The sequence below is a fragment of the Tenrec ecaudatus genome, chromosome 2 (genome assembly GCF_050624435.1).
Source record: "Tenrec ecaudatus isolate mTenEca1 chromosome 2, mTenEca1.hap1, whole genome shotgun sequence".
Classification (NCBI taxonomy): Eukaryota; Metazoa; Chordata; class Mammalia; order Afrosoricida; family Tenrecidae; genus Tenrec; species Tenrec ecaudatus.
Window position 1 is genome coordinate 175525143 of NC_134531.1, and position 9394 is coordinate 175534536.

General features: G+C 41.0%; 1 non-coding gene across 1 annotated transcript; it reads left to right on the forward strand.

Moving 5' to 3' along the window:
• The first annotated feature begins 9287 nt into the window (after positions 1 to 9287).
• Positions 9288 to 9394, forward strand: LOC142441927 (U6 spliceosomal RNA). The gene has a single exon (XR_012783205.1). It is a non-coding gene; the product is annotated as a U6 spliceosomal RNA (small nuclear RNA).

The following is a 9394-nucleotide window of genomic DNA, read 5'->3' on the forward strand; positions in this document are numbered from 1 at the left end:
CCTTGTGTTACATGAGTTTTCATTTTGTGTTTAAGATGTTCTTATTGTCTATGTGTTCTCCACCATTACTCATCCCAGAATAACAACTGATAGCATAAAGAATGTGATAGTCCTCCCTTTGAAATGTCTGGTTTGCACAGTTGGTTAGAATATTAATAAGCCATCTTATTTTACAATGCTTCTCTATTCATGGCCTAGCAAACACCATCACAACACAATAGATTATTATTTTTTATTAAATTTTAATATATGGTTGATTTTTAAGATGTGAGCATTCAAGTTCAGCAGGAATGTGAAAATTGAAAACTTGTCTGGTAAAATTAAATCGCTAAGGACATTATTTTAGCTAAGATGGAGTAACAAGGAAAAAATGTATTGCTACTGCTGCTGCTACAAACATGTCTAAAACAACTGGTAACTACACAGAATATGTAAAACAATGACTTTCAAGACACTGTACATTAGCACTGACACTTAATAACCATGAGAGATGGGAAACCACGTAGGTAAGCACCAGTTTCCCCAGTTGATTACTTTAAGAGAAATCCCAGGCAGTTGCAAGGAAGAGGGAAATAGGTAGTTTCTGCTGAGATCAGGAGTCATTAAGAGGACTAGAGTTGGTAGGACAAGTACAGAAACTAGAGAATTGTACAGAGAAGTGACTCCGGAGCTCTGCAGAGAGTCCCTCACGAGTATTCATCAAAATACTGAGATCTACAACTGAAATCAGCCCAGCGGTCACTTTTTTGCTATATAACAGATTGGTTCACAAAATAAAGAAAATCATCTGTGAATACTGTGGATCATTTTTTTTTTTAAAGTATATCTATGAGACCAACTGGTCAATACTTTAAAACAAAGTGAGAAGCTAATAGAGCAAGGAAACTAGATTAATGGAAACAGAACAACCACAGTGGAAACAATGAGAATGTCCACACTGAGGAATGTCACCAACAACAATTTGTATGTAAAGCTTTATAATTTTATTTCACTGTGATAAGTAAATATACTACAACCATCCCAAAACAAGCACTATAGTATACTAAAAGCAACTGTTAAGAGTTATGCTAATAAAAATGAATCATAAAACATTTAATATGAAACAAAGCAGAATTAAAACAAATTTGGTGCCAAAAGAAAATAAATAGCAAGATGGTGGACATAAAATATAGCAACTGTCAATGTTCATTGTAAATTGTCTGAATACCCCTAATTACCAAATTAGATTTAAAAAGCAAGACTATTATATATCTTATAACACTAGTCAGAGTATAAAGACACAAGTAGATTAAAAATAAAAAGATGGAAAAGATATACTAACACTAACAAAACTAGAGTAGCTATATTTATACCAGACAAAAGAGATATCAGAGCAAAAGACTTAGAATATCGGTAACAAAATACACTTCTATTTTAATGATAAAGAGGTCATTAGGAGAACAAAATCCAAACATTCTTGCACATAACAATAGCTTCAAAATACGTGAATCAGGAATTGATATACTTGTCAGAAGAAATGGATAAATCTGTAATTATAATTAAAGATATCAGCCTTCCAAAATAAATAATAGGTAAAAATAAAGGAAATCAGAATATGCAAGATTTGAACACCATGTGCACCAACTTGATTACATTGACATTGACAGTACATCCCAGGCAAGTATGTCAGAATTAACATTCTTTACAAGTACATACATAGAATTTATAAAGGTTGGTTACATTCTAGCCTCTAAAAGGATTCCAGTCAGGCCATGTGTGTTACCTGCTCACATGAAGTTAAATCAGAAATCATTAACAGCTTAAGAAAATCAACAGGTTGAAAATTAGTGCCCTTCTAAATAAGCCAATGTTGTTTTTATTTGATAGGAAATTAGTATTCTTTACAGAATGATTTATGCATATACAACATATCAAAATGCATGGAATAATGAAGCATATTTAGGGGAAATATACCACAATAAATACTCATTTTTATGAAAGATTTAAATTTCACCTCAGAAAAAGAAAAAGGTTGAGGACCACATGGCCAGCCCCACTATGAGACATCACACCCCTCACTGATCCATAGCCCTAGAGGGGACAACACCAGAGACACAGTGTGGGAACTGCACCTGATCTGATCCCGCCACACCAAGGCAAACACTAAGGGAGTACAATGGAGCAGCAAGGTCCCCAGGGAATGCTGAAGGTGGACTTTAGGGCCAGGGCATGGTGCCCAACAGACTGGACTGGAAAACACTCCTAAAGGCCAACAAACAGTCCTTGAACTAACTACAAGCTTTTCTTTCTTGTGTTTTGTTTTGTTTTCATTGTTTTGTATATTGTTTTGTTTTCGTTATTTTGTATATTGTTGCTTGGTGTTTCTCTATCTTGTTTCTGTACATGTTATTATCTCCGCAGGTCTGTCTAAAGATAGGCTGGATGAACAATCTTGAAGACAAAATAATAGAACCAACAGTTCCAGGGAGACAGAGGTGGGCAGGGGGGGGGGGGAGGGGAGATAGTGGTATTAACAAACCCAGGGACAAGGAAACAACAAGTGATCCAAATCGGTGGTGAGGAGCGTGTGGGAGGCCTGGTAGGGCATGATCAAGAGTAATGTAACCAAAAGGAATTGCTGAAACCCAGGTGGGGACTGAGCATGATAGTGGGACAGGAGGAAAGTCAAAGGAAATAGAGGAAAGAGCTGAGAGGCAAAGGGCATTTATAGAGGTCTAGATAAACACATGTACATATGCAAGTATATATATGAGGATGGGGAAATAGATCTATGTGCATGTATTTATAGGTTTAGTATTAAGGTAGCAGAAGGACATTGGGCCTCCATTCAAGTACTCCCTCAATGCAAGAATACTTTCTTCTATTAAATTTGGCATTCTATGATGCTCACCTTCACGACCCAACCACTGAAGACAAAGCGGGTGAATAAGCAAATGTGAAGAAAACTGATGGTGCCTGGCTATCAAAAGATATAGTGTCTGGAGTCTTAAAGGTTTAAAGGTATACAAGTGGCCATCTTGCTCAAAAGCATCAAAGCCCACATGGAAGAAGCACATCAGCCTGTGCAATCACGAGGTGTCGAAGGTATTAGGCTTCATCTGAACAAAAAATCTTACCATAGTGAATGAGGAGGGCAGTGCAGAGTGGAGACCCAAAGCCCATTTGTAGGCCACTGGACATCCCCTTACAGAAAGGTCTCCAAGAGGAGACGAGCCAGTCAGGGTACGATGTAGCAAAGATGAAAAATACAACTTACCTCTAGTTCCTGATTGCTTTCTCCCCCTCATCCCACTCCCCACCACTCTCATGATCTCAATTCTACCTTGCAAGTCTGGCTACACCAGAGTACACTGGTACAGATAGGAACTGGAACACAGGGAATCCAGGTGGATGATCCCTTCAGGACCAGTGGTGTGAGCAGCAATACTGGGAGGGTAGAGAGAGGGTGGGTTGGAAAGGGAGAACTGATTACAAAGATCTACATGTGACCTCCTCCGTGGGGGATAAACAACAGAAAAGTGGGTAAAGGGAGACATTAGACAGGGCAAGATATGACAAAATAATAATTTATAAATTATCAAACGTTCATGAGGGAAGGGGGAGTGGGGAGGGAGGGGAAAATGAGGACCTGATGCCTGGGCTTAAGTGGAGAGCAAATGTTTTGAGATGATGAGGGCTATGAATGTACAGATGTGCTTTACACAATTGATGTATGTATGGATTGTGATGAGAGTGGTATGAGCACCAATAAAATGATTTTAAAAAAGGAAAAAGGTCAAATTCAAACTCAGAAATAAAGAGCAAAGTGGAAATTAAATCTATGGAAAACAAGTCTGTCGGAAGCTGTGCAGCCAGAGTTCCTTAGAGGATGGGAGGACTTCGCCTCGTGTCCCTTGGACATGTCCAAAAAGACTAGACTCTGCAGAAGGATATCCTTGATAAAGGAACAGGGCAACACAAATGAGGAAGATTTTTGACAAGATGACTTGACAGCGTGGCTCAAGCATAAGAACAATTGTGAGGATGACACAAACTAGGAGAGCTTCATTCTGTTGCACATGGGGTCGCTGAGTTGAAACTCACTCAATGGCACCTAACAAGTGGGAAAAAAATATGAACTCTTTAAAAAATAAGAGAAAAAATCAAAATAGTTCTTTAAGTCAATAAGTCTGATAAATCTCCAGTTTGATGAGGAAAGACATGATACCAAAATTAGGAACCAGAAAGATGACACTACAGTGTAAATATGAAAATAATAAAATATGAACAGCTATGTCTTCAAATTTAAGAAGAAATATGAAATGGACAACTCATTTGTGCACATTGATCTTGTATCCTACAACACTGCTGAATGAATTTTATTCTAGTAGCTCTTTTGTGTCGATATCCATCAGATCCATCAGATTTTCTAATCATTTGTGAATAAAGGCAGTTTTACTTCTTCCCAGTTTGAATGCCCAGTTTTATATTCCGTCTGTTTGGCCTGGCTGCAAGTTCATTACCATGTTGAATAGAAATAATGGAAACAAACAACCCTGTATTGTTCCACATCTGAATAGAAAGCCTTTGTGTAAGCCATTAAATATAATGTTACTTATAGATGTTTTATAGACATTCCCTGTATAGATAAAGGAAGTTTCCTTCTACTTCTACTCTAAAGAGTTTTGGAATGGGTGTTGGATTGTGGCAGTTGCTTCTTCTGCGTATTGGAATGTCTATATCATTTTCTTGCTTTAGTTCGTTTTCTGAGGGGCCATCCAATCAAAAGTCATCTATGTACAACAGAATGAAATGCTACCTCACCCTGTATCATCCTTACAACTCTCATGTTGAAGCCTATTTTTGTAGCAATGTATCAATACACCTCTTATGCTGACTCTCAACTTTACCAAGTAGAATGTCCTTTTTCCATGACCAGCCCCTCCTTGATAACATGTTCTTAGTCATACAAGTGTCTTAGTCTCCTTAAGGTGTCTTGAAAAGAAAGAAGAAGAAAATTCAATCAAATCAGTGGCTTAAGGAACTCTGTTGGGCCAGTTAAATCCAAGGTAAAGAGGTCAGCTCAGAAGGTTATGGCGATTGCCTTTGGTTTGGGGATGGCATGACCCCTACGACTGCTACCACACAGGCAAGGAGAGATCTTCAAAAATGCTCTGTTAGTGACTCTTCTTTCTGCTGATACGGAGAGTTTTCTATCCCTGTTTCTGAGGTAGCTCTTCTTTTTCCTTTTTAAAGGTTTTAATCATTTTGCTGGGGGCTCTTACAACAATCCATATATCAATTGCATCAATCACATTTCATATGTTGCCATCATGATTTTCAAAACATTTTCTTTCTACTTAAGCCCTTGGTATCAGCTCCTGTTTTTTTCTCTCCCTCTCCACCCTCCCATTCTCATGAACCCTTGATAAATTATAAATTATTGTTATTATTTTCATATCTTACATTGTCTGCTCTCTCCCTTCACCCATGTTTTTGTTGTTTATCCCCTTGTGTGTGGGGGGGGGGGGAGTATGGGTGGAGGGTATCGGTTCAATATCACTTTCCCCCTACCCTAATGCTATCGTTACTCCCATTATTGTTCCTGAAGGGTTTATCTGTGTGTCCCAAGCTCTTATCTATACCAATATACATGCTCTGCTCTAGTTGGATTTGTGAGGTAGGACTGGGACCCTGATAGTGGAAGGGGAGGAAGCGTTAAAGAAAGAGGAATATTGTGTATTTCATAAGTGCTATACTTCACCTTTACTGACTTGTCCCTTTCTTGTGACACTTCTGTGAGGGAATGTCTAATTGTCTACAAATGGGCTTTAGGTTTCTACTCTGACCCCCATCATTTATCGATATTGGGTTTGTTTTGGGTCTTCTGATTCCTGATACCTGATCATGGGCTGCTGTACTTCTCCTAGATGGGCTCTGTTACTTCCCTGCTAGATTACCACTTGTTTAACTTCAAGTCTTGAAGACCCCAGACACTATATCTTTCAATAGCAGGGCATCATCAGTTCTCTTCACGTTTGCTCATGTACTCATTTCGACTTCAGTAATCGTGTAGAAAGGTGAGATGGCTTATTCTTAAAGCAAGGGGAGTCACAACTGAAACTGACCAATCCCTTCTATTTGTGTTTCACACACCCTATTTTCATAGCCCCACCCAATCACTTGGTTGAATTTGCAAAGAAATGGATAAAAAAACAAACTTCCTGCCATCGAGTTGATGTTAATTCATAGTGACCGTATAGGAGAGGACAGAAATGCCCCTGTGAGTGTCTGAGACTCCATGGGAGTAGAAAGCCCTGTTTTTCTCCCTCAGATCAGCTGGTTTCAAACTGCTGACCTTGCGATTAGAAGCCCAATGTGTTACTATTATGCCACCAGGATTCCCGAGATATGGATAGATATTAAGAAATTTCACTTCACCATACAAGGCACTCCTTACTCTCATACAGTTTATAGTCTAGCAAGAAACATAATCATGGATTTCGAAGCTGATAGCTCTGTGAGTAATACAGGGATGAAAGTACATCAGATTTAAACAAAGACGGGCAAAGGTATATGCCAAGCACAACATGGGTGAGTAGTCAGTGCAGTTCATTTCCCATAAAATCAGAAGAAGAAGATGATGTTCTGACTTTCTCTAAAAGAAAAATATGTGGAACCATTTCCTGGCGGCGTGCCCGGCGACTGGCCTCCTCTCCATTCCTGCTGCTTCCTTCTCCGACTCTGCCCAGCTCCTCCGGTGTGCATGCCGCGCCCGGCTCCATCCTTCCCATGCAGGCGACCCGGGGGACCTCTTGTCCTCCCCTAGGAGAGCCAGCGTGCAATCCCTTCTGGGCGCCCAAATGCGCTGGAAAGGACCACTGGGGCTTCCTGGACTGAGAGGACGGCGCGTGGGTCCCGCCGCGCGCATCCCCGGCAGCGCCTGTCTCAGGGTGAGTGGGTGAACCACTCTGGGAGAGGGGCCTGGGCTGGGGCTTCACTTTCTCTTTAGGCTCTTTCGAAACGCCCTCGAAGTTCTCCAAGATGTGAGGGGTTAAGTGTCCTACAGCTAACTGACTGTAGGTGTCCTGGGCCTCGATTTACCCACGTGTGTAACAGGCATGGTACTGCCTGACTTTGCGTTCAGGGGACTCCTGCTGGGGAAGGGCTGCTTTTCTTGGAAGCCAAGGCGCATCTCGCCCGAGGGGTCCACACTGCTCCTCGCCTCCGCCAAGTGGAGCCAGCGAGCGTCTCCGAGAATGCGAAGTGTCCCCATTGTATCTGAATCTCACCTACCACCTCCCCAACACCCCAGGCCTAGCAGGAACTCGGGCTGCTAAGCTTGGAGATGAGGTCTCCGACCCCACCACTCCAGCCAACATGCGCCCCTGGTCTTGTCCCACTTGAAGTCTTTGGTTTTGGTGTCTGGGGGCTCGTGCCCCAGGTCGCCTGGCCCCTGCAGAGGTACCCCCATTCAAGATGGAGATTTTGGAAAGATATCTTTCAACTCAGAGTCCCTATTCAGTTGCATTCTTCAGGGCACGGGGGCCTCAGGGACACCTGTGCAGGGACTGAAGTGTCCCTTCCCCTCCCAAACCTGAGACCCAGCTGTGTTTCTGCAACCTCAAACCCCAAACTAAATTCATTGCCACCAAGGTGATGCCGTCTCATAGTGACCGTATGGAACAGGGTACAATGCCTGTGTGAGTTCCTGAGACTCTCTTTAAAAAATAATAATAAATCATTTTACTGGGTCTGTTACATCTCTTATAACAATCCACACATCAATTATATATAAAAAAAGAAAGATATGTGTGAGAAAATTGAGACCATTCAAAATTCAGCCCTGGTATGAATGAGATATACTTCTAAGAGAATTCTGAGCTCTGAGGTATTGGAGGTGGATATGGAACAACTCTGGAAGGAATGAACAGAATTTTGAACTGTTTATTAACTCTCCCAGGTTTTGGCATGCCAGCTCCCAAGGAAATATGCAAGGTTAGCTTTTGTGTCAAGACTAGGAAGTAAAGGCCTCAGTGTTCAGAGGCTTAGGCTCCGAAGACCATCTCGAGCCCAGTGCAGCCCTATCAATTGACAACACCCTCAATCTCGAGAGGGTGCCTGTCTTTAATGCTGGTGAAATGATGAGCCAGAGCGTAAAATTCTCTACTTTCTTCATGATTCCTGGAGCCCTTCCCTTAAAGTTATCTTCTCGCTGCTGAATACTCAATAACTAAAACAGAGGATGCCCCCAGCCCCTAATTGGCGACTGTGTAAGAGAATGATCCAGCATTGACCCGGTGTGGGTCTCTGCTATGAGGAACTGACCTTTGTGACGAAGGTCAGCGTTGAGATTGACGTCTCTTTCAATAGTCCTCTGAGAATCACCTGATTTTCCATCACAAGTCTAATTTGCTCAGCTAGGTGCACTGCACTCTATTACAGGAGAGAAGGTGGCTTTAATACTTTCCCTGTCTTAAAATAACATTCAGCTATTTTTTATTTTTTTGAGGCACGGGTAATGCTATGGATTAAATTATGTTTGCCGAAACTATGTATCAATTGGGCGAGGCCACGATACTCTGAATTATGTAATTGATATCCTCCATTTTGTAATCTGATGTAATCACCTAGGATAATAAGGCAAAATATAATCGATAGGATTATGCTATACCTTTAGTGAAATTTTTAAAAATTCATTTTATTGGGGTTTCTTACAACTCTTATAACAATCCATACATCATTTGTGTCAAGCATATTTCTACATTTGTTGTCATCATCATTTTAAAAACATTTTCTTTCTACTTGAGCCCTTGGTATTAGCTCCTCCTTTTTCCCTCCCTCCACCACCCTCCCACAATCGTGACCCCTTGGTAAATTATTATTATTTTCATATCTTACATCATCTACTGTCTCCCTTCACTCACATTTCTGTTGTTCGTCCCCCTTGGGGTGGGTGTGGAGTGTTATACATTGATCCTTGCAATTGGTTCCCCCTTTTCCCCCACAATCCCCAAACCCTAATGGTATGGCTACTCACATTGTTGTTCCTGAGGGGTTTATCTCTCTTGGATTATATATATGGAGAGCTTTTATTTGTACCAGTGTACATGCTCTGGTCTAGTCAGATTTTTAAGGTAGAACTGGGGTCATAATAGTCAGATGGGAGGAAGTATTAAACAATTAGAGAAATGTGTGTTTCGTTGGTGCTATAATACACCCTAGCGAGTCAAGCTTTTTTTGATATATAATATAAACAATTGAGCAGATATCAAGGAACTTACTATTCCCAAGAAAGAAGAACTAGGGTACTTGCTTCAGCAGCACATATACTAAAATTGGAACGATACAGAGAAGATTAGCATGGCCCCTGCGCAAGGATGACATGGTGATTCATGAAGCGTTCCATATTTTT